Genomic DNA, 23,436 nt, shown 5'->3' on the forward strand with positions numbered 1-23,436 from the left:
ACCTTTTACTTTTTTCACCCATCCTTCACCCCTTCACTACACCACTGGAAAAAGGAGATTGGTGGAAGGAAAAAGGGGCAAAAGGGAATAAAATAGAACCAGAAAATTTAAAAAAATGGAAAATTGTTGGCAAAAATGTCAATGCACTCTAGGCCATGCTGTATCATTTTGAACTTTCCATCAACTCTATCATTCAACAGCTAAGGTCTCTTCAAAGGGATTACTCCCAGTGAGTAAAGATAAGCGCATGCATACGCTTTTGTAGCACTGGGGTCTAAAATGCTAGTGTGTTTTGACAAAGGAAACAGAAACAGTTATGGATACATTATGTTAAAAGAAATAATCACATACTAGATTTTTTAAAAAGTTAATTGAAATATAGTCATATCTATTTTTTTATACATGTCCATAGGTGAAAGATGGGAGCTGGAATTAGAGTATCTGTTTAGTGTTATTCCTGGTTACAGATATAAACAGAAAAGTGATACATATAGTGACAATGTGTGGATTTTTCTTCTCAACTTTTTCTGGTTTCCTGGCAATCAGAGAAAACCGCACCAGGACAAGGCTGGCTCCCTGATGAATTTCTAAAGGGTGACGAAATTGCAGGGCTACATGAATCCTAGTTCTATTGGCTTTGCACTGAGGAATTTTTCAAATTTCACCTTCAAAAATATGCAGATAATTTTCATAGTGTTGCCAAAAGAAGCAATGTAACTTTACACAGTCACAAAGTGTCCAGTCCACCTAGTGTCTGAGCTGTGAACCCTATGAAAGGCAAGGGAAAAGTGTGATTTGACTAAAACATGATCCTGTCAGAATGTAAAGAATGCATGAATGTGCAGAACTATGACATATGCTTCCAAGCATGTCATTCTGCCTTGAACTACCCACTCCAGTCTATTTGAAAGAAAGTGTTAGCGTTTGAATGAAAAGGGAGCTTCCACAAGATCTTAGCAGGCCACACGTAAAATAAAATGATTCATTGTAACTAATATTGCTCTGACATCACAGCAGAGGCCCAACCTGAAAATCCTAGTTTTCCATTAGTTATGGCTAACCAGGCCTACAAACAGAATACACTAAGGCCTCACACTATGAATTCCCTTTTCATACATATTACACACCAAGCTGAAACAGTCAGCAGGCTTTGGTCCTAGATAGCTATGCCAGTATAAACACTAGCACACCTTTGAGGAATAGTGATGAAGCCCTTCATGATTTTGCTCTGAAAAGAAGCGATTATTAACCAGGAGAACCCAGGTCAGTTTTATAGGTCTCTTCTGGGAATCCCAGCTAAATACCTGACTGCTAACTAATACCTGCTGAAAGGGTGAGATTCTACACAACTCACGTGGCTGTTGTATTGTGAGGTTGAACTAATAAAATGGTACAGCAACAAAGAGCTTAATTTTTTTCAAGAATGAAACTGCTTGAGATGTTGCCCAGTGTCTTCTGCAACATGAAGCTTTAACGAACAATTTTCAGCTGTATCAAGGCAAAATCAGATGCTGGTATTTTCAGAGACCCATTTGGCCTGACAAAAAGGCTCTGGAGGAGTAGACTAGAAAGGCATTGGGATGGGATGAAGAAAATTCTTTCGTTTGAACACCATTACTTATACAAACATGACTGAAATGCCACACAGTTGCACTTTGTAATGAAAATGCAAATAAAATAATGATATTTAGCTATTCTGAAAGACCAAAAACTACTGCGAACCAAATGCTGCCCTCAGCTTTACAAGCCAAAGTCTAAAAATATTTATATAGGGTATAAGTGAGAGAAGGATTTGACCCTATGCACTTAATGTAGTGCATCCATTTTCAAAGTTAGCCCTTTCATATGCACTAAGGGTTCCACTCTCCCCTATGTAATAACCCAGATAAGGGTGAGTAAACGCCACAGGTTTCAACTCATTGACTTCTGGTCCTTTGGGGAATGTGGTCTGCCCTTCTGCAGAAGAGAGCCTGGATTTTCACCCCTGAAGTATGCAAATCCCAGGAGATCCTCAGAAAACAAGACATCTTCATAGCAGTAGTTCTTTCCCATTAGTATTGAGAAGCAAAGTATTACTGGGTCCTAAAGGGACCAGGTCCCTTTAACTATCATTGCTTAAGGCTCTACTTTTATTACACTGGTTTTTTTTTCAAAACTTTTTATTGTTGTTGGCGGCCTAATTGTTTAATTTTTTTTTATTTTGTGCTTGCTACCTGCTGGCTGGTTTTTAAGGAGGTATTATTTGCTTTTCTCACAGACAGAAATAAGTGGGATTATATGGTATACATGCTCTTGCTTTTGTTGCAAACTGTTAAATTTCTCAGGCTATTGTTTTGTAGGTTATTAATCCTGCTAATTCCATTCCTGCTATGGAATATGTGGTTATATCAGAATGGATCATCTTCTTGTGAATGGGCAGTGTCTTCCCCCCATGGACAGACTGGCGTTTAAACACTTTTTGTATATTTATGGCTGCACATGGACTGCCATGAGCTGCTAAACAGAAAAGACACAGCTGGTATCCAACCTGTTCCTTGCATTGTCTATAGTCCTGCATAGCGCCCCCCACAGCATGCTGCCCCAAGCATGCACTTGACGTGCTGGAGCCTCGAGCCGCCCCGGTCAAGCCTTATCTAGAGACTTGAATTTAGAAAATGCTCATGGAAAGCACCTGACCTGTCAATATGACTTTATTATCACTATTTTGGCATTAGGGAGAGATCCTACATGTCTGTATAATGCTATTGATATGTTGGATATTAAATGACATGGCACAGAATGAAACAAAAGAGAGGAGAAAACAAATAACCCCAGCTCTGGTTTCTTCCTCTGTCCCAGCAGCTGGCCATGCAAGGGTCACCCAGTAACATTCATTTGCACTACACATCCACAGGGCAAGCTCTAGGTTTTTTGCCGCCCCAAGCAAAAACATTTCCCCTCCACCACACTTTTTTGGTTTTTACACATTTGCACTTTGCAATGTTTTTGTTTTGTTTTTTGACTGTTTAAAATTAAAAAAGAAATGAAAACAGAGAATTTATAGTTAGTGAAATAAAACAATTTCCTACTAGTGTACTCATTTAATTTCAATAAAATCACAATTACAAACAATTTGGGTTCAATTATAAACTGTAATGAAAGACGTTAGTGTTTTCTGGTGTGCCCAGTTTCTCATAAATTAAAAATTTATATGAACTGAATGTTTCTGGTTTTTATGCTTGCGTAGCCTTTTAATAATTCAGTGAAATCTATTTTTTTTGCAATGATACTTTCAATTGAAATGAATGTGAGTCCTGACAAATGATTTTGAGACATGGTGGACCTCAAATAATTTTTTAGTAATTTCAGTTTTGAGAAACTGCACTCACCAGAAGCCACTGATACTGGTAATGTCACCTTTTTAAAAATACTTATTTGAAGTACAAGACAGTTTTTCTAATTCTTTTTGCTGTTTCTCTCTTTGTTGCCAGTGAGCAGCACCGCAAAATTGTTTTCATTTTTGTCTCCGCATTACCACTGCCACCAATGCGACATGGAAATTGGCATGAATGGCGCCAATAGGACGGCACAGTACACACAAGTAATCGTGATTTGTGATTTAATCAATAACCATTAAAGTTTATACATGTACGCACTGTGATAGTTCCAGGCCAGTTGGGAACAGCAGAGATATACTGGCACTGGAAAAGTAGTTTTCTGCACTCTGAGTGACCAGAGCAGGGGCTGCTCCAGGCTAATGAGAACACCTGACTCCAATTAACCTGATAAGAGTCAGGTGAAGCTGGTAAGCACCTGACTCTAATTAAGGCCCCTCTGATGCTATAAAAGGGCTCAGGCCAGTCAGGCCAAAGGGGAGCTAGAGGAGAGGAAGTGCATGCAAGGACCTGGGAGCAAGAGGTGTGCAAGAAGCTGAGAGTGAGTAGGCATACTGCCAGAGGACTGAGAAGTACAAGCATTATCAGACTTCAGGAGGAAGGTCCGGTGATGAGGACAAAGAAGGTGTTGGGAGGAGGCCATGGGGAAGTAGCCCAGGGAGTTGTAGCTGTTGCGCAACTGTATCAGGAGGCACTCTAGACATCTGCAGTCCACAGGGCCCTGGGCTGGAACCCGGAGTAGAGGGTGGGCCTGAGTTTCCCCCAAACCTCCTGACTCCTGATCAAACAGAGGAGGAATTGACCTGGACTGTGGCTTCTACCAGAGGAGAAGGTCTCTGGGTTGTTTCCCGATCCACAGGGTGAATCTTTGAGGTGAGCAAATCCACCAATAAGTGCAGGACCCACCAAGGTAGAGGAGGAACTTTGTCACAGCATGTTCACATGATGAGTGACCATGTTACAATGTGACACAATATTTTTCACATCATACTCCTTTCACATTACTGAAGATTTTTTTGATCTTCATGTATTTTTTTTTCCCGTACATTGGTGGATTTTTCCCAAAAAAAAGGATGGCTGGAGTGCCGCTCCTGGAAATGTGCTGCCCCAAGCACGTGCTTGCTTTGCTGGTGCCTAGAGCCGGTCCTGCACGTCCAGAATGACCCAGGCTGTGATCCTGCAACCTGACCCACCCAAACCCCCATGTGGAACCACAGTGAAATGTATCAGAGGGGTAGCCATGTTAGTCTGGATCTGTAAAAGGAGCAAAGAGTCCTGTGGCACCTTATAGACTTACAGACGTATTGGAGCATGAGCTTTCGTGCGTGAATACCCACTTCATCGGATGCCATCACAGTGAAATGAACAAGGCTCAGAGTGAGTGCAGGAACTCGCCCATGGGCATCATCTGGCAGGTTCAGGGACTCAGGTGTTACCATAGATGTCCATTAAAGTATTAACTTGCTTTTATTCATTGGCTTAAGGCCTCAGCATTCTTTAACTTTGTTTGTCATATAATTGCAAGTATGTATAGGATGCTGTAACGTGTTCAAAGGCTTCAGTGCGGGGATTAGAATACTGTCATGGGGCTTGATTTTACAAGGGGCTGAGCACTCCTCTGAGGTGCTAAATGCCCTCAGTTCCCACTGACTCAAAGCGCTGTTGGGATTCAGCCTGGTGATGGACGTCCTTAGGATCCACAGGAGCACTGAGTCCCAGGCGCAAAATAATATTTTTTTCATCTAGTTGCAAAAGGCCAGATCTTTAAAAAGATATTTAGGCACCTAGAGATGTAGATAGGTGGCTAAAGGGATTTTCAGAAGTACCTCAGTTTCCAGGCCAAGATCAATTAGTGGAGTTTTTTTATGGGGACCTCTCTGCAAAGGCTCTGCCTAGGCTCTGCTGTTCCTATAAGGTCCACACAGACCTGGTTCAGGCTGCCTGTTGGATTTCACACCCTGTTCCATAGTAGTTATCTAGCTTTTGCTGCAACCTAGTTCCTTCTGCATTTCTCCCTCCATCTCTCTTCCCTGCAGCTCTGTCTAGACATGCTGCTGCTGCCAAAAGTTGCCCTTATCCAGTCACGTCCTTGTACAGGTCTTTTCATTGACTTTCTGTACCCTCTACTTCCTAGCCAGATGGAGGGGCTTGATGTGCACTGTAGTCTCCTGTTTAGCAGATGTGTCACAACACTCAGATAACCACCATCTACACCATGGAAGAATTTGGAGGAAACTCAAAGTTTTTCTCCTATTAGTGTCTCCTCCTGCAGGTTTTCCTTTGGAAGGGCAGAAACAGGGCCAAAGACAATGCAAATTCGAATGCAGATTTTGGTAACATCCAGCTTGGATTATTTTTTATCACATCAGTGGAACTAAGAGGTACTGATTTTTAATGAACAGTATTCCCACCCGTTTAAATGATAATGGGGAAAATATAATAGTAGTATCTCCTCATACTTCAGTATGTATCTGTGCTATTATGACATTCTGGTTTAGGATGCTTTGCTCCTTTCATTCTAAGTCCTTCTGATCTTCAAGACCTTTTCAGTTTACCTTTTTTCATAAGTCACAAAGACAAGAATCAATAAAACAAAACCTTTAGAAAGCTGCCACTTCCTCTTCTTCCAAAAACTTCAAGTAAAGGGCATTATCATGACATTTTTGAGAAAAATCCAAAGGCAGCAGCAGCAGCACTAGTTTATTAACACACATAAACAAATTTATGAAGAATTTAATCCTACCATTTTAAAATATAACTTATTATTACAGTTAACAAATAGGGAGTCTTTGGAGAGGAAGGACAGTATACTGATTACAACACCAGTGCGAACTTGGGGACAGGGACGCTGAGAGCGGGTTTGGCCCAGGTGAAAAAAAATTAGTGGGTCCCCCAACAAGGGCACACCGGCTAAACAGGGCTGACGAAGCTGGGGCCCCCTTCTGGACCCCCAGGCTCCAGTAATTTGTACTGGCTCTCCCCCACCCTCTGCTTGGGGCCCTGGCTTAACGTCCCTGCCCTGCCACAGACTTCCTGTGACATTTTGGGCAAGTCAATTCGTTTCACTGTGCCTCAGTTCCCCATCTGTAAAATAAGAGGAATAGCACTTCCCAGGGTTATTGGGAGCAGGTCTGCCAATGATGGGGAGGAGAGAGGCAATTGCCCAGGGGCCCGGGAGATTTCAAAGGGCCTGGGGGCCCCCAGCCACCGCCACTGCCCTTTTAAATCATGCAGGCGGGCCGCAAGGCTCCTAGGCATGGGTGAGGTGGTACCAGAAGAGGTGAAGGCTTCCAAGGGGCATGTGGAAGCCCTGGCCATGCCAGAAGAGCATGCCCAGCAGCACAGACAGCAGCAGCTTGCTGAGCACCAGCCAGCGCATGTGCAGCACCCTCAAAACGTCAGGTGGGCTTTTCTAGGGGGCCCATTGACTGTTCTGCCCTGGGGCCCGAAATTGCTGTCAGTGGGCCTGCTTGGGAGGATAAATATATTAGAGACGGTGAAGTGCTCAGATACTACGGTAATGTGAGACCATACAAGTGCTTTAGGTAAATAGGAAAACTATCCTGTACTTAGTTTTAGAAGTGTCAAAATATGATCAGAGACCTTCCCTCTTCTCCTATTCACAGCTGGAACCATAAAGCCCACTAAAGTTAATGGATAAAAGGCATTGCTTCAAGGAGCCCATTGTAATGGGAGTATCAATGGGCGTTTTGGGTATGCAGAGAATACAGGATCAGGTACATTAGCTCTGTATTCCACAGTGACATTTACTGCCAAAAATAAAGAAACTGCAGCTTGTAAACCTTGCTTGAACTTTCTTTTCTACTTCCTTACATTTACTTTGCAATACGAAAGGATCACATTTGGCAAGCTTTCAAGAAATACTAGTACATTTTAATGTTGGTACCCCCGTGACATATTTTAATACACAAACATCATATATTATTCCAGTTTGATAAATAAAATGTTTCATAGAAAAATGAAGAACATGTTCATACTCTGTTTAAAAATTCAGGTCATGATTCTGATCTTAGGAAGAGTGGTGTACATTCTGGATAACTCTTAACTTCACTGGAGTTACCTCACATTCACACTAGCGTGAAATCAGTATTTAGTCCCCTATTCCACAAGGTCCAGATTCTGATACCCTTGGTCAGAATGAGTAGTATCTTAGTTCTCAGTGGCCTGGTCTACACTATGAATTTAGCAGTCTTAAACTGAATTAACCCGGCACCCATCCACACAACGAAGCCTTTTATATCGATATAAAGGGCTCTTAATACCGTTATCTGTACTCCTCCCTGACGAGAGGAGTAGCACTGCCATGTCAGATTAGAGTTAGTGTGGCCACAATTTGACAGTATTGGCCTCTGGGTGCTATCCCACAGTGCCCCATTGTGACCGTTCTGGACAGCAATCTGAACTCGGATGCAATGGCCAGGTAGACAGCAAAAGCCCCACGAACTTTTGAATTTCATTTCCTGTTTGATCAGCATGGAGAGCTGATCAGCACAGGTGACCACGCAGTGCTCGTCAGAGCAGGTAAACATGCAGTCTGAGAATCAAAAAAGAGCTCCAGCATGGACTGTACGGGAGGTACTGGACCTGATCGCTATATGGGGAGATGATTGCGTGCTAACAGAACTCCATTCCAAAAGATGAAATGAAAAAAACATTTGAAAAAATCTCCAAGGCCATGATGGATAAAGGCCACAACAGGGACTCAGTACAGTGCCGTGTGAAAATTAAGGAGCTCAGAAAAGCCTACCAGAAAACCAAAGAAGCAAACGGAAGATCCGGGGCAGGGCCGCAGACATGCCGCTTCTATGCTGAGCTGCATGCAATTCTAGGGGGGTCCGCCACCACTGCCCCACTCCTGTCCATGGATTCTGAGGCGGGGGTAATCTTAGCCATGCCTGAGGAGTCTGCAGATGGGGAAGATGAGGAGGAGGAGGAAGCGGAGGATGAACTTGCAGAGAGCATACAGCACTCCGTTCTCCCCAACAGCCAGGAGCTTTTTCTGAGCCTGACAAAATTACCCTCCCAGCCTTCCCAAGTCACTATCCCAGACAATGAAGCCATGGAAGGGACCTCTGGTGAATGTACCTTTGTAAATATAAAACATGGTTTAAAAGCAAGTGTTTTTTAATGATTAATTTTCCCTGAGGGCTTGGGATGCATTCGCAGCCAGTACAGCTACTGGAAAAGTCTGTTAACGTGTCTGGGGATGGAGTGGAAATCCTCCAGGGACATCTCCATAAAGTTCTCATGGAGGTACCCTAAAAGTCTTTGCAGAAGGTTTCTGGGCAGCGCAGCCTTATTCCGTCCTCCATGGTAGGACACTTGACCACGCCATACATGTAGCAAGTAATCTGGTATCATTGCATGACAAAGCCTGGCAGCATATGGTCCCGGTGTTTGCTGTCATTCAAGCAACTTCGGTTCTTTATCTTGCTGTGTTATCCTCAGGAGAGTGATATCGTTCATGGTAACTTGGTTGAAATATGGGCATTTAATTAAGGGGATGGAGGTGGCCTTTCCTACTGGACTGTTTGCCTGTAGCTGAAAAAAAAATCCTTCTCTGCAGTTAGCCAAGTGGCGGAGGTGGGCCGGACGGGCAATTGGGGAGGTGGGGGGGGAGGGGACTAGCAGGGATCTTCCCTGATACCAGCCACGCGGTGAGGGGAGGGGTAATGCGATCATCCCAGAGAATTGGATGGAGGGGGTTGGTTTCTGTTGCTGCACGTTAACAGGAAAGAAGCAGAACTCAACAGGCTTTGCTTGGTATTTGGGAAAGAAGGGCAATGGGTATATGAAGGCTGCAGAAGCTGAAAGACAGTGGCTTACCATGGCCTCGTGCAAGTCGAATTCTGTTGCTCTGACCTGTGTCTGTGATTTCTAACACCAAAGCCGCAGGCACTCAATATTAAGATGCACAATGTGATCTTGTACTGAAATCACATGTGCAATGTAATGTGAATAGTGTTGTTCACTGTGAAAGAGTATAAGTATTGTTCTGTAAAATGTATCTTTTTAAATACTTCTCTCCCTTTTTTCCCTCCCTCCTGCAGCTGAAAATTTTTCAAGCCTCTCTACTCCGTCCTGAAGGCTATCTCAGATAAGGCGGTGGAAAAAAAAGACGCGAGACGAAATGTTCTCGGAAATCATGGAAGTGACCCGCAATGAAAAAGCTCATCTGAATTAGTGGAAGGACATGGTATCAAATTACAGGAAAGATGCCAGCGAACGTGAGGATAGGAGGGACGCTCGAGATGGGAGTTGGCGGCAGGAAGATCAGAGGTGTAGGCAGGAAGATCAGCGGTGGCAGGATGCAACGCTGGGGCTGCTGCGCGATCAAACTGACATGCTCTGGCATCTGGTGGAGCTTCAGGAACGGCAGTAGGATCACAGAGTGCCGCTGCAGCCTTTGTATAGCCACCCTCTCGCCTCACCATGTTCCATAGGCTCCTCACCCAGATGTGTAAGAATGCGTGGGGGGAGGCTCCGTGCACCCGCCCATTCCACCCCAGTGGACAGTCCAACCAAAAGGCTGTCATTACATTGAAATGTGTTTAATGGCCTTTTCCTTCCCTCCTATCCTCCTCCCAAACCCCACCCGGGCTACCTTGTCAGTTCCCTCCCTCTTTTTATAATGAATTAATAAAGAATTCATAGTTTTTAAATGGTAGTGACTTTATTTCCTTAAGGAAGCTGTAATTGAAGGGGAGGGTGGGTTGCTTACAGGAAATGAGTCAATTAAGGGGGTGTGTTTTCATCAAGGAGAAAATCACAACAGTCACATCATACCCTGGCCCATGAAGAAACTGGTTTCCAAAACTTCTCTGATGCAGACCCCTTCCTGGTGTGCTCTTCTAATCGCCCTGCTGTCTGTCTGTGTGTAATCAGCGGCCAGGTGATTTGCCTCAGCCTCCCACCCCGCCATAAAGGTCTCCCCCTTACTCTCACAGAGATTGTGGAGCACACAGCAAGCAGCAATAACAATGGGGACATTGGTTTGGCTGAGATCTGAGTGAGTCAGTATTGTGCGCCAGCACGCCTTTAAATGGATAAATGCACATTTGACCACCATTCTGCACTTGCTCAGCCTGTAGTTGAACAACTCCTGACTACTGTCCAGGCTGCCTGTGTATGGCTTCATGAGCCATGGCATGAAGGGGTAGGCTGGGTGCCCCAGGATAACTATAGGCATTTCAACATCCCCAACTGTTATTTTCCGGTCTGGGAAGTAATTCCCTTGTTGCAGCCATTTAAACAGAGTAGTGTTCCTGAAGATGCGAGCGTCATGAATCCTTCCCGGCCATCCCATGTGGATGTTGTTGAAACGTCCCTTGTGATCCACCAGTGCTTGCAGCACCATTGAAAAGTACCCCTTGCGGTTTACATACTGGGTGCCCTGGTGCTCCGGTGCCAAAATAAGGATATGGGTTCCATCTATCCCCCCACCACAGTTAGGGAATCCCATTGCAGCAAAGCCATCCACTATGACCTGCACATTTCCCAGTCACTAGCTTTCGTAGCAGCAGCTTAGTGATTGCTTTGGCTACTTGCATCACAGCAGCCCCCAAAGTAGATTTGCCCATTCCAAATTGATTCCCGACTGACCGGTAGCTGTCTGGCGTGGCAAGCTTCCAGAGGACTACCACCACGCGCTTCTCAACTATGAGGGTTGCTCTCATCTTGCTATTCTGGCTTTTCAGGCAGGGGAAAGCACGTCACAAAGTTCCATGAAAGTGCCCTTACGCATGGGAAAGTTTCGCAGCCACTGGGAATCGTCCCACACCTGCAACACTATGTAGACCCACCAGTCTGTGCTTGTTTCCCGGGCCCAAAATCGGCGTTCAATGGCTAGAACGTGCCCCATTACCAGCATGTTCTCCAAAGCGCAGGAGCCCGCCGTTTGAGAGAATTCTGTGTTCATGTCCTCATCACTCTCGTCTCTGTGCTGCCGTAGCTGCCTCTTCTTCGCCTGGTTTTGCAGATCCTGGTTCAACATAAACTGCACAAGAATGTGCGAGGTGTTTACAATGTCCATGATTGCTGTCTTGAGCTGAGCAGGCTTCATGCTTGCCATGGTATGGTGTCCGAACAGTTCACCCAGAAAAAAAGGCCCGAAACGGTTGTCTGCTGCTGCTTTCACGGAGGGAGGGGTGAGGCTGTACCCAGAACCACCTGCGACAATGTTTTTTGCCCCATCAAGCACTGGGATCTCAACCCAGAATTCCAATGGGCGAGGGAGACTACGGGAACTATGGGATAACTATAGAATAGCTACCCACAGTGCAACGCTCCGGAAATCGATGCTAGCCTCAGTATATGGATACACACTGCCAAATTAATGCACTTAGTGTGGCCGCGTGGACTCGACTTTATACAATCTGTTTTAAAAAACTGGTTTCTGTAAAATTGGAATAGCCCCGTAGTGTAGACATACCCAGATAGTCCTATTGAAGTAAAATGAGACTACTCATGGAATAAGATTCTTCACAACATGATATCACAGTCTTGCCCTCAACTGAAGTACATCAGCTAACTTATCAAACAACTCCTGTAACTCCTCCTATGTAAATACAAAGTAACAATTGTGATACTAAGCACCCCAGTATTCACACTCTATATGCTTCTGTAATAACCTTTGTACGAAATATGCTTTGTGAGTTATCATTGGCAAACTGATCATTAATATTCTTGTATGATGTATGTATGTAATGGGGATTAAGTGCTATGAATATATTCCAGAATTATAACTGAAGTGTGTGTAAACCAGGTGTGTCAGGAGGAGCTGCAAAACAGGTCTAGTCTAAACAAAGGAATGTGTGTTTGTCTCAATTTACACATAAGTAGTAAACAGACCCATCAGTGGGTAGAGGTAACGCTCACACTAACAAGTGGGGGAGAAGACAGCATGGCATCTTCACCCACCCTGACAGAGAGCGTGGTCTGGATTTTACTTTTCACAAGAATCCATTTAAAGATTTACTGGTTTATAGAGATGGGGGGAGGGAGGACAGCACAGGAGCGGATGAACCTCAAATGATAATCAACTGATTGTGTATAATATTACGCTATTATAAAATGCATAGAGTTAGGTCTTTTCTGAAAGCTAATGACACACTGGTGATTAATATTGTAGTGAAATGTATGTACTAACAATATATAAGGTATTATGGATACTCACTGATATTAGGCTGTGCAGTTTGCCCATACAGGAGGGAATGTCACAGGTGGAATCAGAAACAAGGCATGCCCCATTTACATTTAAATCTTACAGGGGGAATAGGAAGACCACAGGAAGGGAAGATTAGCATGAGATGATCCTGCCTCTTGAAACAAGGTAATTGAACTTTGAGAGATATAAACAAGGATAGCACCAATCTTTTGCAAGATGTGAAAGATGGGTCCTTAAACCAAGGGAGGGGTTTAGGTCTCTGGAACTATGTATAGGTGAGAAACATACTTAGGCAAATATCTATCACCTATGAAGACAAGGCAAGTCAGCTCCGAGTACTTTTGTGGAAGGTACTGACTGACGGAAAGTCAGCCATGGCTAGGAAGAAGAATGACTGGGGAGAGAAACCATCTTGAACACAACCTGTATATTTCTAGATTAAGTTTTAGATCTTTATAAGGGCATTTTTTTACTTGTAATTCTTTCTATCTTTATTCCTTATACTTGAACTCACTTAATCTGATATATATTTTGTTTATACATTTGTTTAATTTTCACCATAAACCAACTCAGTGCGATGTTGAAACAGACTAGTGTATTTACCCCCAGGTATGTTACTAAATTGTGATGTGGTTTGTGTCTTTAAAGAAACAGATTAACTTGTTTATTTCTCTGAACTGTCCAGGAGAGGGCTGAACACTTCAGGACACACAGGGGAAAATTCAGGACTGGGGGTCTGTTGGGGTCACCCACTTGGTTGTAACTAAGGCTGGTGGAAGCCAGAGTGGACTTTGGGGCAGCAGACAGGCTGCTGGGGTTAGAGCTGCTGACCCAGGGCTGTCTAGTGCACAGACACTTCTGGGTATGACCTGCATGCTGGTAGGCTGATTGTGAGGCCCAGGTTGGGACCTCCAACAACATAGCCTTGTGAGGCCCCAAGGTTATGGGACAGGCAGTGACACAACTCCTCAATGGTCTGGAATTGGCCCTCTAAACTGTGACAACTACACTAGTTCATTTTACCCTTAGAGCCCCATAACATGATTTAATGGCATTTTCCTTAAGAATGTTTTATATCTACTTATATATTAATACAAGTAAATGTTTTATGAAGCCTAACAGAACTGTTGTTTTCTAATTGTTCGTTTTCAAATTTGATTATAAAATCAGACCCATTGTTTCTTTAAAAAAATTTATCTCCATTTTGTCTTTAATAACAATTCACGGGTATTATTGTCATTGTGACAGTGGCAGGTGCTTAGGTTATGACAGATCCTGTGTTGCAAAGGCAAATAAAATAAAATAAAACAGCTATTTAGGCTAGTGTGTGAATGCCAGTGATAGCCAAAGTAATGGTGCCTGAATGAGGAATGCTGGTTAACGTTTATATGATGTCAAAGTAACCACACAATTAGTGAACATGAAGAAAATCAGAGAAGCTTACTTAACTACTGAAAAAGGGCAACTGATGTCAGTGTATACAATGCCGCTCATAGCCACTAACAACCATAATAAACTGAAGAGCATGTCTGAACAAAAAGGATCTAAGCAAGCATTTAAGCATGCAAGCGTTAAAGTAAAATGGCACGTCACAGATAAATAAAGATGAAAGAAGTGCGTCAGTTTTACTTAGACATGCTATTGGAATTTTTAAACAATAGAATTCAGGACCTTTTTTTCTGGCTCCTTTTCCTCAACCCAGTGCTTAACTTTCTGGCAGTGCACACAGAGCTGTATATATACAGAATGGAGTTAGAAATCTCAGTAATTAAATGGATTTATGAACTCACATTCGTGGGTTCCCATTACTTGAGCACTAGTATATTTACCAAAGAAAATAATTGGTGGCATTAAACTGGATCCTGTATTTAAATATACTAAAAAAAATAAAATAAAAGCAACAGCTCTCTTCTTATCTTGTCCTGTATTTGTCTTTCCTTCCTTCCTTCCCTGTATTGTTTAAGGACCACTGGGCAAAAGACTATTAAAATAACCATTAAAAAAAACCTTTGACTGAAATTGTCTTAAGCGTCATTGATTGTGCTTGTTAGGAAAAAAAAGACAATGTTAGATGACAGTGCTCAGTGTCTGTTATTAAAGATTTCTTACTTTGAAACAAGACAAACAAAGTGGTAGAGGGGAAAAAACCCTATCTTTGATTCTTGCAATTAATTTGCTTGAAGACTACCGGCACAGTACTTCTCATATGACAAAAGTTAGCTATTCCTGAACCCCAACTTTACTTGCCTAGCTCTTGAAAACATTTGGCTAGGTTGTTCTTATTTTTCACTAGCCTATCAATGGGAGAAAATGTTCAGCCTGTGTAATTTTTCACATCAAATTATTGCAAGGTTAAATCTGTTTCAGATTTCTTTGATCCAGGCAAATAGCCAGTTTCTACTCATGCTAAGTAGTAGTTTAGGCCCTGATCCTGCAAATGTGTCTGTGAGAGCTAATCCTTGCACCAGCACTGAACCTCTTACAAGAAAATCACTGGGAATACTCATAGTAAGGACCCCTCAATATGGGTAAGGGTAGCAGAAACTGGCCCTTAGAGAATAAGGAAAAACTAGAATTCTGCAAAGGTGGAGACACCTGAAAGTAATTGGGACTTAAACTAAACATTTTTTAGTTACATTTGAAACACCATTGCAAGTACACACACCCAAAAAGTACAGCTCGGCTACTACCGCCGTGAATCATCAATGAAGCAATTGTATCAGAAGCCACTGCTCATGAACCTTTTTTTTCCAGTGGGAACACAGCCATGATGTTCTCCTAATTTTGACTCTTTCCCTGGATACAGTTTGAAAAAGCTATCATATAAAAACTACATGGAAAATAGTATTTGTCTATTTCCTGATGTATTGTGACTTATTCACAGGAGAAGACGACTGGATTGCAAGAAAATGGAGTTTTATTACATTACAGGCATGTTAATGCCAATAATTTCATTAGAATGATTCAACATACCAGTAATGGGTTAAATCAATCTCTCTTGTTTATAAATAGGTGAAGAATATTTGATATTCTGAGATTTCTATTCAAGAAGAAGAGGAAAGACACTTTCCAGGGAAGATTTTAGCTTACATTGAGGCCCAATTTTGCATTCCTTGTCCACCCAAAAGACCCATTGGGTTCACTGTGCACTAGGAATGAAGGCTCGAATCTTGGACACCCTTAGTCATGTGAGTAGTCCAACTGAATCCAGTTATGAACAAGGGCTTGCTAGATTAAGCCCTTGTCTATTTTTTATTATTGATCTCTGAAGGAGGGTGATATGTTTCAATGAAGACCCAGAGAAGGTTTATTATAATCAGACCTCTATTTCTTCAGGCCTGTCTGCAAAGGCTTATACTTTAAGAATTTAGGTGTATTCTTATCACTTAACCAGTTATAGAGGTATAAAAGAAAGAATCAAAAATCACTGTCTGTCTGTGTAATGGCCTTCTCTTACTGTGACAGTCTGAGGCATGGTTCTTCAGCTAAGCAGCCATAAATTGGGAAATGTATGGTCACATCCTCACATTCCAAACTAGTCATATTGAAATAAGGTAATCTGGGGCTGTTACGAAGGTGATTTGATCTATCACCTCCAAAGAAAGGGAAGAGCCTAAAACATGTAAAAGGAAATTTAGTTTGATAGTTTTCTGTCTGGTAAGAACTCACTTATCAATAGACACAGCTGGAGAACCCTTATGTCTGTATAGATGTAGTTGTAAAACCCTAAGTCTGTATAGATGTAGTTGTGAAATTCTCACTTCTGTATTGTTTTGTATGTTTATTTGCATGCTCTCTATCTGGTTCTGTGATTGTTTCTGTCTGCTGTATAATTAATTTTGCTGGGTGTAAACTAATTAAGATGGTGAGATATAATTGGTTAGCTAATCATGTTACAACATGCTAGGATTGGTTAGGTAAATTTTAGTAGAATGATTGGTTAAGGTATTGCTGAGAATATTACTATATAAATTAGGGGCAAACAGGAAGTAAGTTGGGATTCGAAAATAAGGAAAAAGGAACTTGGATTTAAGCTTGCTGGAAATTCACTCCAATAAACATCGAATTGTTTGCACCTTCGGACTTCAGATATTGTTGCTCTCTGTTCATGCAAGAAGGACCAGGGAAGTGTGAGAGTGAAGGAATAAGCTCTCTAACAATAGCTAAGTGTTAAAATAAACAGCATCCTGTCATAAACAGATAGTTAAGGGTTAATGTCTTTTTTACCTGTAAAGGGTTAACAAACAGTGAACCATCTCACCTGACAAGAGGACCAATCAGGAAACAAGATACTTTCAAATCTCGGTGGAGGGAAGCCTTTGTTTGTGTTTTTTTTGGGTTTTGCTTTGTTCTCTCTGGGTCCTGGAAGGGACTAGATGGGCAACCAGTTTTCTTGCCAATCTCCCTGCTACAGTCTCTGATAGTGAGTATTTTAGTAAGAAAGGCCGTTATAGTCTTTTGATTGTTTCTGTATTTGCAAATGTGTAGTTTTCTGGAAGTATTTTAACTTGTATTTTGCTGGGGGGAGGCTTCTTTCTAGTTTCTATAAGCTGACAGACCCTGTAACTTTTACCATCTAAATTGCAGAGATGACTTTCACCTTTTTTCTTTCTTTTTATTAAAAGTTTTGCTTTTTAAGACCTGTTTGATTTTTTTCTCCTAGTTAAGGCTCAAAGGAACTGAGTCTGTACTCACCAGGGAATTGATGGGGAGAAGGGAAAGGTGAATTTCCTCTTTGTTTTGGATTCACAGACTTTGAATCTGTATTGCCTCTGGGTGAAGGGAAAAGAGGAGGAGGGGGAAGGTAACATTCCTCTCTGTGTGGTGATTTAAGGAGTTTGAATCATGGTGATCTCCTAGTGTACCCAGGGCAGGAAAAAGCTGGGAGGAAGGAAGGAGGGGGAAGGGAAATGGTTTATTCCCCTTTGTTGTGAGACTCAAGGAATTTGGGTCTTGGGGTCCCCAGGGAAGGTTTTGGGGGGACCAGAGTGTATCAGGCACTGGAATTCCTGATTGGTGGCAGCTTATCAGATCTAAGCAGGTAATTAAGCTTAGAGGAATTCATGCTGGTACCCCAACTTTTGGACTCTAAGGTTCAGATTTGGGGAAAAATACTATGACACCTCCCTCCCAGTTTAAGTAGTTATCTGCTCTTATTTGTATTATGGTAGTGCCTAGAGTAGTGTAGTGCCTATGGTAGTGCCTAGAGGCCTCACCTGAGATCAGGACCCCATTGTGCTGGGTACAAGCACATTGTAAGAAAAGATCCCCACCATGAAGAATCAACAATCTAAGGCCATGATCCTAGAAAGATTCTAGGCCTTGTTTCCTCTACCACCCTTTGTCTCTTTTGCCCGTTTAGGCCATGATCCTGCAAAGACTTGTGTGTGTTCTTAACAAGCTAGACAAAGAGTAGGAAGGGAAACAGAGTCACAGACAGGTGAAATAACTTGCCAGTATCTCATAGCAGATCATTTATTGAGCTAGGACTAGACACTAGGTTTCCTGAGTTAAGTCCTAGTCTAATGCTCTGGACCACACTCTCTCTATAAAGATGATTAATTAATATCAGTTTAATCAATGGGTTTCACAATATTTTACACACACATTATTTAGTGTGTATATATATGTATATATAGAGAGAGTTCACTGTCACTAAATATCTATCATTGCTTCCCTTTATTACCTGTACATTTTTTCTGACTCTAGCCCTATCAAATTTCTTTGTGTTCATTCCATACTTTCATTCCACTTAGAAATGTTTGCACATGTATTTGTACTTTTGCTTCATAGTCTTCTTACCTTACAAAAACAATTTCCAGCTGAGAACTGGATGTGACTTACAGCTTTCTTCCTCTTCCCTGTTAAAGGACCACTGGCACAGCCTGTGCTTGCATAGCAGCATCTGACAGGTCAACTCTCATTATTGGATGAGTTCACAAATAATCTCCCAACCCAGAGAATAAACTTGTTCTAATTAACTCTTATGCTTTGCAGATAAGCCAGGTTCTTTACTGAGACTAATCACAACAGTCAATTAATCACTGTAACAAACTGGCCACCTGTTAACTAAAGGCCAAAATGCCTCAGGCCAGAGGTCAAACCTCACCACAATCTACTCATTTACAAGAACACCTAAATGGTCTTTGTGTCTCTATGAAAAGGACTTCAGGCAACAAGAACACCACCTAGGGTAAGCTGATATTTCCTAAATTGCTAGCCAGTTTATGTCACAAAGCAAGCTCACATTTATTTAGCAATATGATACCCTTAAGAATATGTACATAATTCTATTATACACCAAACCTTTCTAGGCTGCAATAAAACACATTAATTTTGTAATCACTCTATTTTCTATCAAGATTTAATAACATCAAAAGTCTACTTAAGGTAACAGAGCCTTTTTTAAAAAAATCTTTTATTCAGTATACTTCCTGTTGCAAGGTAAGACCTATGTATTTCAGGATTACTCCATGGTACACCGGAAACAAAATGGAAAATCTTCTGGATAGTGTTGTGCTCTGAATGGGATGGAGGATTGGGAGGAGTAAGCGCATGAGAAGCTTGACAGATCTTTATTGTAACAAGACAGAAATAGTTACTTACATAACTTCTGGTGTCTTAGCTTTCCTGAGCACTTTGTGTACATAGCTTTACCAAAACTTCATTTGCCGTGATTCCTGTTTGGATTGAGCTCTTGCCACTGTCCCAGTGTTTAACCAATGCAGTGCAAACAAACCTTAAAGCACCAAGCACATGCACAAATCGGTTCCTATTCAGCCTAAAATCAGGGCCCAAAAGGGTAATCTCTTCCTATGTGCGTTGAATGTAGGAAGGCAATAATAATGTTTTTGAAAGGGTTGTAGACCTACCTACAATCATGTGACTGGATGCACATCTATTTATTTAACTCTGCTTGAATTTAGGGCGGAGAGAGAAAGAAAATGGAAAAAAGTTGCAGGGGAAGTAAAAGCAAAGAATAAAACTGAAGCTTTTGGCAGGTTTTTTTTTGTTTGTTCTTCAAGGGTGGTTCACACTTGTTTGCACTTGTCAGCAGCAACAAATATTGACAAGAGAATGTAAAGAAATGAGTTTTTTGTGTAAGTGGAAGGAAATGAAACTCTAAGAAAAGAATACTTGGGATAGCCTCATGGGACTGGATGAATTCAAAGAAGCCATTTGGGAATATGAATTAAGAGTTCATGTAGGCTGTTGGCCAGTAAGAATGTCCCCCGAGTAATATCAATGGTCACAAATGGCCTGAGTTATCTTAAAGAACTAAATAGTGCTGAATCAGGAGGTGCAGCAGGTAGTTTGTGGGGAAACTATAACTGGGACATCCTCTCAAGTGTTTAAAGATGTACTTGATCTACTGGGAGAGGATACCCACAAACCACTTCAGCCCACAATTGGAAAAGACACCTATTTATTTTTCTGAAAGTTTTCGCTACCACAAACGTTACTCGACCAGCTTCCTAACCCAGAGTTTTTATTTCTATCATCTATATAAAGTACATGTTTTTAAAATAGCCTTCAGGTAAATCAAACCAAAAGCTAAAAAAACAATCTTGTTAAACTAAATTTGTTAGCTGATGTATTCTGAAGAGCATTGCATCAAGTACATTGCATACAGTAACTGATTATCAGTAAAGTCATGTCAGTCTTATTGGATTCTGACTTTTTTCACATCTGCAGTTCTCACTGAGATAGTGGACTATGTGGATCCCTGGTGATGCTCCATTATAGTCAACACAGCTCAAGGATGCATGTGGCTCAGTGTCTTTAAGGGCTTTGTTGAGACTGGTTTCTGGTCTAAACTATTGACTTGGTGCAGTTTGTTTTTGACTTCACAGGTCATCCTGCGCAAAAGAAGGCTAGCACACATCCTATCCATTACTTATGTCCCACTTAAGCTATCAAAATGCCCAGGGGTAGACTTCACTTAGAGTGAGTATAGCGTATAATACATGCTTCAAAGGTCATTAGTTTAGTGGCACTTAAGGAAAATAAGGAAAGATGATCTTATCAGTAGGATACTGAACACAGATTCATGAGACATGGATTCAGTTAATTGCCTATCCACAAAATTCCTGTGTGACCTTCAGAAAATCATTGTATCTACCATGTGCCTCAGTTCCTCATCTGTGAAGTGAGGATAATACTTCCCTATCTCACAGTGGAAGTGTGAGGATAAAATCCATTAACACATCTGAGGGGCTCAGATACTTTAGTGACACGAGCAATATAAGTATTCAGATAGACGGAACTCTAACTGCTTGTCAAGGTGGTTAACTGCATGTGGAGAGACTTGTTCACTTCTTCAGTATTGCCACTCACAGGTATGCAAAAATCATGGGGTTGGTGCAAAAATCATGAGATTCTTACCAGAAAGCAAACATTTTTCTTCTTGTTTGTCTGAGCCTTTAGGCTGAAGCTTTTCTCTTTTCTCACTGAGAACTACAAAGCTACTTAAAAACATTGAAAATTTAGTTTCTCGTATTCTAGCATGACTGAAGTAACTGGGGTTTTAACAAAAATATCAAATGTTGTGACTCCCATAAAATCATGAGAGTTGGCAACACTGTTAAATTTTACACTGGTGTAAATGGCCACCCATGCTGCAATGGAACAGTGAATTTGACCATTGACTACAGCTAGAGGCCTGCACAGTTTATATTTTATTACCCCACCTTCACTTTCAAGCATGTTCCCACAGGTGTATCTTTTCAGGTTTGGGACCTATGTACGTAAACTTACATCTGATGAGTAGTACCATTGACTTCATTGTGTATAGTTCAGCACATGCATAGATCTTTTCCAGATTGAGGACCACAGTTTAGATGGATAAGGAAGCTTATTGATTCATTACCCACTAAATACAGCATATGGTCTGTGATCTAGTATTTTATGAAACTCTAAACACCTTTTCATGTTAAGGATTTAGAAACAGTCTTACTGGCAAGTATGTTCTCAGAGCATGTTTCATATTTCCCAGTGAGTTCACATGGCTGGAGACCAGTTCACTCCCAAATAATTCATATTATGAACAGATCAAATATTTTTAGTTATGCTGACAAATTCCTCAAAAAGAGAAACCAGGTCATTTTATTCAAGAGGCTCTGGACTGTTTGGTTTGTTTTTGGTTGTTTGAATGGATTAGCATTAAAATGGAACCTCTGGAGCACTAAAGTTGCCTCTTAAAAAACAAAAAAATCAGCTTTTTTTTTTAAAAACTCTTAAGCTCCATAGTCACTGATAAAGATGTAAAGGGGTTGTTCATGCTAAAATGGCATGAGGAGGAGCTGTCGAGACAGAGAATGAGGAGAAGGAATGAAGTTCAATGTGACAGCACTCATGTTTGCAAGCTAGGAGGCCTGCACTGGCTGCAGAATGTAGGTCCCCCCCTCCAGCCAAGTGCATAAAACTGCTGAAAAACAGGACAGGTGCATGAATGGGGAGGGCAGTAGCCAGGACAATAAGGTGTCAAACTCCCTGGTTCAAATTAACATATGGGATTTTTATATAGCTGATAGGAAAAAGTTGTTCTATACTGGAGGTGTTTTAGGGGCACATATGTCTTGTATAAATATATACATGCACATGGGATAATATTCCATTATTTACTGTATTATATAATGTATCTGATCATGTACTCCCAGTCTCGGGGAAAAACTTCCATTTAAGTCAATAGGAATTTTGACCTAGTAAGGCTTGAAGGAAATGACCTGTAGAAAATACAACAGGATGACAGCTCTTATTTGCATAATTGAATTTACTCAGTTTTCCTACAGTGCATAACTATAACATAAAAAATAGTTGAGGCTAATTTTAACAAACAATAGAACAATTCAGTTTGTACTACCCTCAGAACTGTAACTCAGTTTTAACCCTGACCCCTTTCCAGTAAAATTGTGAGGAATTTTACATTTTGAATTATAAATTTAATTTTATATTTATAAATAAAATTTGCCAGAATTGCACTACAAAGCTTCGCTTCGCTCATAGTCAATGAAATTGCTATGAGTGGCAGATACTGTTTTCAGTCCACCAAGATATTATAATTGGTTTCATTACTATATTTCACCAGCTTGAAATAATCATTTGGGAAGCCTGTGTGGATGAGGGAAGTTTAAACATGTGCTGACACTTCTTATTTGAGTGCACTTGTTAACTACATTTGAAATGAGAGCAGACATTGCTGCAATAACCCTGGCAGAAAACATGTCATTAAGCTTTGCACCAAGTGCAGAGTCTGAGGAGTGACAGGCAAGAAATTATACTGGAAATATTATATTACATGATCCACTTTTCACAGGCAAAATTGAAGCTATATTTTTAAGCAGCACACTAGGAGAACATGTTTTTGTACACCAAGCGCTGAAAGCTCACCATGTTGGCTGTTGACCCCTGACCTGATCATTGAGGATCTATAGTTTTGGGTAAAATATAACTACCCGCTAAGCATGCTTATAGAACTAATAAGGGAAGTTACTGAAGCTGAAGTAGGGGAACATAAATAATTGGATTAGTAGACTTTGCTATAGTTAGAGGCCTGTTTTGCTGGGGTGCAATCTAGTGTGAGAGTCCTGGTGGTAACCATGCTAAGGCTGAGGGGTTTAGTTACAATAATATAGGCCTGAAGAACTTTCCACAGGTCACAATTTATGCCTTCTCATTCTGTGTAAGTAAACAAGACTGGAAGGGTATGGATACAGTGTAAATTGCAGAAGTTAGAGGGGGTTTGAGCAGCTTTGAAATATGGTAACAAGGTAGTTAAACCGCAATGAAGTATAGGAATTAAGAAACAATTGATGCAAGATATTAATATTAATGATTAGAAGTTTAATTATGGAGATCCAGAATGCCACATGTGAT

This window comes from Gopherus evgoodei, chromosome 1, assembly GCF_007399415.2.
Source record: "Gopherus evgoodei ecotype Sinaloan lineage chromosome 1, rGopEvg1_v1.p, whole genome shotgun sequence".
Lineage (NCBI taxonomy): Eukaryota > Metazoa > Chordata > Testudines > Testudinidae > Gopherus > Gopherus evgoodei.